The sequence below is a fragment of the Jaculus jaculus genome, chromosome 9, assembly GCF_020740685.1.
Source record: "Jaculus jaculus isolate mJacJac1 chromosome 9, mJacJac1.mat.Y.cur, whole genome shotgun sequence".
Classification (NCBI taxonomy): Eukaryota; Metazoa; Chordata; class Mammalia; order Rodentia; family Dipodidae; genus Jaculus; species Jaculus jaculus.
The window spans coordinates 114,337,163-114,343,299 of record NC_059110.1 but is presented as its reverse complement, the minus strand read 5'-3'; the positions used below and the strand labels follow the sequence as shown (position 1 = coordinate 114,343,299).

Genomic DNA, 6,137 nt, shown 5'->3' with positions numbered 1-6,137 from the left:
GTGGGCCCCGGGGTCTCTTTTCTCTCCCGGGTAAGGAGCTCTTGCAGGGCTAGGTATTTGTGTTGGCCTAGGTATACGGCAGGTCGCAGTGCCACAATCAGCTTCACATTGCTGGTAGAAAACACCCGACCAAGAGCAGCTTGTGTGAGGAAAGGGTTTATTTTGGCTTACAGCCTTGAGGGGAAGCTTCATGACAGCAGGAGAAATGATGGCATGAGCAGAGAGTGGACATCACCTCCTGGTCAACATCAGGTGGACAGTAGTAGCAGGAGAGTGCCAAACACTGGCAAGGGAAAGCTGCCTATAACACCCATAGGCCCGTCTCCAACCACACACTGCCTCCAGGAGGATCCAATTCCCAAACTGCCTAGCATTCAAAACACAGAAGTTTATGGGGGACACCTAGATCAAACCATCACACTCCATTTTCACTTCTCTGTTGATGGAGTTGGGGGAGTGTCAGACATGTTGTAAGTACCAGGACCCCTGGAGATTTAGATGTGGTACAGCATTGGCGCAGGTTGTCCCAGACAGGTGTATTCTCCTGCTTAAGCTTCAGAGTATGACTGGTGTCATATTGTGCCGCATTGTTTTTGGCTTCGATTTCATATAGGTTTTTTGTTTTGTTTTGTTTTTCAAGGTAGGGTTTCTCTCTAGCCCAGGCTGACCTGGAATTCACTATGGAGTCTCAGGGTGGCCTCGAACTCACAGCAATCCTCCTACATCTGCCTCCCGAGTGCTGGGATTAAAGGCATGTGCCACCACTCCGGGCTTCATATAGGTTTTTTGTTTGTTTGTTTTTGTTTTTAGAGGTAGGGTTTCACTCTAGCCTAGGCTGACTTGGAATTTACTATGTAGTCTCAGGGTGGCCTCCAACTCATGGCGATCCGCCTACCTCTGCCTCCTGAGTGTTCTGATTAAAGGTGTGCACCACCACGCCTCCCTCTTTCTTCCTCCCTCCCTTCCTTCCTTTCATTTATTTGCAAGCAGAGAGAAAGGGGGAGTGGGAATGAATGAGTATAGTTGTGTCAGGTTCCCTTGCCACTTAAAGGAACTCCAGATGTGTGGGCCACTTTGTGTATCTGGTTTTATGTGGGTACTGGGGAATCGAACGTGGGCTTTTAGGCTTTGCAAGCAAGTGCCTTTAATGGTTGAGCCATGTCCCCAGCCCCTTCTCATAGGTTTTGAGTAGTGTCTGGGGAGAGAGATGCACAAACAGACATGGTGCTGGCCGGTGTGAGGGGCAAGATGAGAAGAAACAGAAATATCTCTGACACAAATGGGATGGGGCAAGTGGTTCTAGTCCACAGTGCCTAGACGGACTGCACTGGTGAACAGTGCAGGCAGATTGTATTACTCTTATGTGCTTTCAGAAAGAAGAGCTGGTTCTGATTGGGGCTTGGAGGTGGTCCTGGTGTGTTTGGGAGCTGAGTCTAGGTAGGAAGGCTTATGACAGGGCGGTGGCAGAAGCTTTCCCTTTGATCTCACCTAGTTATCTCCCAGAGGACCCTTTCTACAGCGCTTCCGTCGCCTCTCTCAACACAGAATGTCCGCAACCAATGGCATTCCAGAAATGACTTGGCCGCAAAGTGCAGACACGGATTTCAACCGATTAACCACACAGTGCACAGGACTGCTCCACGAGGCCTCGTGTGAATATTCATTCACAACAGGTTTTTCGTTTTCCATTTCTACATACACAGCCCTGTGCCCTCTTCTAACACTCCGCCACCCGCCTTCCCTCGGGGGCTCCAGGAACTGGCAGTGACGCGATTAGCAGGCCCGGACGGGCTCCGCCCGGCCGGCAGCCGGCTCCACCCTAAGTCCCAAGTGCCAGGCAGAGACCAGCTCCTCCCAGCGCTGCGAACTACAACTCCCAGCAACCCCCGCGCGTACGCTCCCTCCTCTCCCGCGCTCCCTATTAGCGTTGCTTGTGGGTCGCCCAAGACTTCTTCCCATTGGTCTCTCCGCCCTGTCAGTCACCTGGGAGCATGGAGGGGCGGGGCGGAGATGAAGATCCGGATCCGGAGCGACTGAAAGGCGGAAGTGGAGGCCGGAGCCTGGTCCACCGCCGGGGGGGAGAGGAGCGGAGTCTGTGCGAGCCCCGGCCCCAAGTAACGCTGCCGCCCCGGAGCCGCGGTGAGTGTGCCTGCCTCAGGACCAGTGTCTCGTCTTCCTGGAAGCCACTCCAGGGCATCCCTTCCTCTCTCCCAACCTCAGCTTAGGGGGATACTGACCCCTCCCACGACCCGTACCTCCTCTTTAGGGGCTCCCCCAGGCGTCGGGCCAGAGGGGGAGCCCTTCTTTCCTTCGCTCACCTGCCCTTCGTGAGCCTTAGGAAAAGCTCAGTGGCTCTTCTCTGGCCTGTCCTCCAGTCCAGCTTTGCGAGAGGAGGACCCTAAGTTCCGCTCCCCACCCCCCCTGCTTCCAAAATCGGAGAGTCTTTGCCAGATTTGAAGGAACCTGTCTCCCTCTTCTTTTAGAGCTGTAGGGGAGTGCTGTCTGTCGCCGTTTTTTCCCCCATGACACATACACACACAGAGACATTGTCCCCTGCAATCCTGGAAGAATTTTATCTCTATTTCCTTTAGGCGCGGGGGGGGGGGCAGGCGGGATATGGATGGACCTCCACACAACAGAAGTATGTTTGCGTTCCTATTGCTCCTCACTTCCTCTCCTTCCTCGAGCCCGAGAGCCAGCGAAGACCTCAGCAGAATTTGAATTCTAGGTCGCCTCCTAGGAGTCAGCTGTCTTCCTGTGTCGCTCCCTATGTTCCCAGCCCTGTCCTCTGCTTGGGTTCTCTCTGTGTGTAGCTGTCTTCCTGCGGCTGAAGAATTTAGCTGAGGTTTGCTCAAATCCTAGCTACAGATCACAGATCAGGGTGGACCTGCCCATTCATTATCTTCTCTTGCCCCTCCTCCTTCCCCACCCTCCCCTGCTCCAGGCTCAGCCCTGTCCTTCCAGAGCATGTGAGTTGGTTTCCTAGCCGCCTGTGAGGGACTGCCCTTCCTGGGACTGCTGTTTGCTGGTCTATGGGGAGGAGAATCTGAGGAGTCTGGAATTGAGGGACTGTCTCTAACCCTAACTCCCAAACACACACTATACACACAAGCAACAGGTCCACGAAACACCAGAGCCTGCAAACACTCTCTCCAATCCCTTCTTGGCTTGGATTTACTATAGAAGAGTAAGTCCAGATCAACAGTGGCAGCTCTGGACCCTTAATACACTGAATTACTTTGTAGGCAAAGGAATTGCTGTACCTTCTAGAAAGTGCTGCTTCCTTCAACTGTATTGACATAGGTTCAGAATGTGTTCCTTGGGACATAAGTCTGGGCAGTGGCTGCTGTCTCTGACCAAGTTGGAAGGTTCTTTTACTATGTGGCCAAAGTACAGGTGAGAGACTACTTTTACCAGGAGTAGCCCAACTCTGAGGCCACAACTGGACCCTTGCTGTCCATGGTGGAGGAAGAGAGGGAAATCCATGGAGTCTTTGAGAACTCTTGTAGCTCTCAGATATTCTGGACCACCTTAACTGCCCTTGGATACAATACATAAGAGCTAAACTTTTTGCCTTGAGATCTTTTTGCCCACTTCTGAACAGTTGCTAATGTCTAATCTATACATTTTATTTTTATTTATTTGAGAGAGAGAGAATGGGTGTACCAGTGCTTCCAGCCACTGCAAACGAACTCCAGATGCATGCACCGCCTTGTGCATCTGGCTTACATTCATCTGCGGGAATTGAACCTAGGTCCTTTGGCTTTGCAGGCAAGTGCCTTAACCGCTAAGCCATCCCTCCAGCCCTAATTCGTACATTATTTTGACCAAGAGCTGGAATGTATTTACTTCACTTTTTATTGGATGACAGCAACAGAGTCCCCTTCCCTGTTAAGGTCAACAGCTAGATTAAAAGAACTCTATCTGTGTGGGTTCATTGGAGACTCCTTGGGTCAGCCTGTTTTCTTTGATATGGTCAGCAAGTGCCTTTGAGAATCAAGGCCAGAGAGCCCTGACTGCTTAAAGTGAGTGAGTGGTCTCCGCTGCTGGACTTAAAGGAGTGGGCTATGAATCCTGGAGTCCTGCAAGAATCCTGGAATGAGGCAGGCCAACCTTCTGAAGGGCTCTTCTTTCTTTTGTCTGGATGTCCACTCCATCTCTGATTCTGATACAGGCTTTGGGAGGAGACATGTTCCCCTTTCAGGGAGATGAGGAAGGCACCAGGTCTCCAGGGGGCTCTGTGTACTTCGTGCCTTCAGAACTTGTAGGAGCCCAGCAGACAGAGGCCTGGCATTCTTCAGCAAAAGTAGGGGCTGTCTGGGGGAGGACACCCTCCTTCCTGAGGTTGCACCCATCCTCCCCTCTTGCCTTTCACAATCAGTCGGCCTTTTTCTGTCTAAAGAACGGAAACAACCAACATCGATGTCACTGTGTAACCGTGGAGTTCATATGCATTTTTCACAGGTGTCTTGGTGATAGTGGGATTTGTGTCCCCACATTAGAGATGATGCTTGCTCAAGACCCATACAAGTGATCAGTCCCAGAGTTTGAGACTTGGGGTCCAGTGTAAACTCATATTTTTCTTTTTAATTAATTTAATTTATTTTTAAATTTTTTAAAAATATTTTTTAAGTTTTTATATTTTTATTTTTATTTATTTGGGGGGAGAGAAAGAGAAAGGCAGGGAGAGCGAGGGAGGCAGAAGGGTACACCAGGGCCTTTAGCTGCTGCAAACAAACTCCAGACACTTGTGCCATGTTGTGCATCTGGTTTATGTGGGTCCTGGGGAGTCAAACCTGGGTCTTTTGGCTTTGAAGGTAAGAGCCTTAACTGCTAAGCTATTTCTCCAGCCCCTTTTTTTTTTTTTTAAATATTTGAGAGAGAGAAAGTGTATGGGTGCACCAGGTCCTCCTACCACCATGAACAAACTCCAGATGCATGTGCCACTTTGTACATCTGTCTTTATGTACGTACTGGGGAATCATACCTGGGCTGTTAGACTTTACAGACAAGCACCTTTAACCACCGAGCCATCTCTCCAACCCCTAACTTACTTATTTATTGTTTTTCTAGGTAGGGCCTCACTCTAGCCCAGGCTGACCTGGAATTCACTATGGAGTCTTGAAAGTGGCCTCAAACTCATGGCAATCCTCCTACTTCTGCCTCCCAAGTGCTGGGATTAATGGAATGAGCCACCACTCCTGGCAGTTTATGATTTCTTATTGTACATGTTTGCATGTGGACTCATGAGCCAGAGGTTGGCATTGGGTGGCCCCTGGCTTTTACATGGGTGCTGGGGGTCCAAACTCAGGTCTTCATGCTTACAGGGCAGGCATTTTATTGACTGAGCCATTTTATCAGGCCAATTTCATATTTCCTTTTAAATATTTTTATTTATTTATAGGGAGAGAGAGAGTGAGTGAGAAAATGGGCATGCCAGGGCCTCTAGCTGCTGCAAACTCCAGATGCATGTACCACTTTGTGCATCTGTCTTTATGTGGGTACTGGAGAATTGAACCCCGGCCATTATGCTTTGCAAGCAAGCACCTTAACAGCTCAGTCATCTCTCCAATCCTATCTTCATCTTTTATTCTTTTTAAAACATAATTTATTTGTTTATTTTACAGAGAAAATAGCAATGACAGGGCCTCTAGCCACTGCAAATGAACTCCAGGTGCATGTGTCACCTTGAAAAGCATCTGGCTTTGCGAGGGTACTGGGGACTCAAATCCAGGTCCTTAGGCTTTGCAGGCACACATCTTAACTGCTGAGCCATCTCTCCAGCCCCATCTCATTCATCTTTTCTTATAGTAGGCTGTCTATCCTCCCTGTCTGGTTCACTTGTTAAATGAAGACAGAAGATGAACGAGCAGAGGCAAAAGTGCCATCCCTTAGCCTTCCTCATCACTGGCATTCCTCCTTTGCTTCCGAGTTACTTCTCTGTGGCTCCTCCAGCATTTCATTCTCTTTCTTGACTCCCTTCTGTTCGGCCTCTGGAGGCCATGGCAGTTAGTGAATCTCAAGCCAGGCCACTTCAGGGTCCCAGAGTGTGCTGGTGTCTACATGGCATTAATTTCTAGGAAACCTGAAAGCTGTCATGACTAGAAAATGAAGTAAAGTGAGTGGGCTGAAGGGTA

At 49.7% G+C, this 6,137-nt stretch overlaps 1 protein-coding gene across 1 annotated transcript in view; it reads left to right on the top strand.

The window, feature by feature from the left end:
• Positions 1-2,023: 2,023 nt before the first annotated feature.
• Positions 2,024-6,137, top strand: part of Rab5c (RAB5C, member RAS oncogene family) — a 28,795-nt gene continuing 24,681 nt past the window's right edge. Inside the window, exon 1 of the mRNA XM_004655373.3 lies at positions 2,024-2,139. The gene's annotated coding sequence lies outside the window, so the exon portion shown is untranslated. The remainder of the gene's footprint in view (positions 2,140-6,137) is intronic.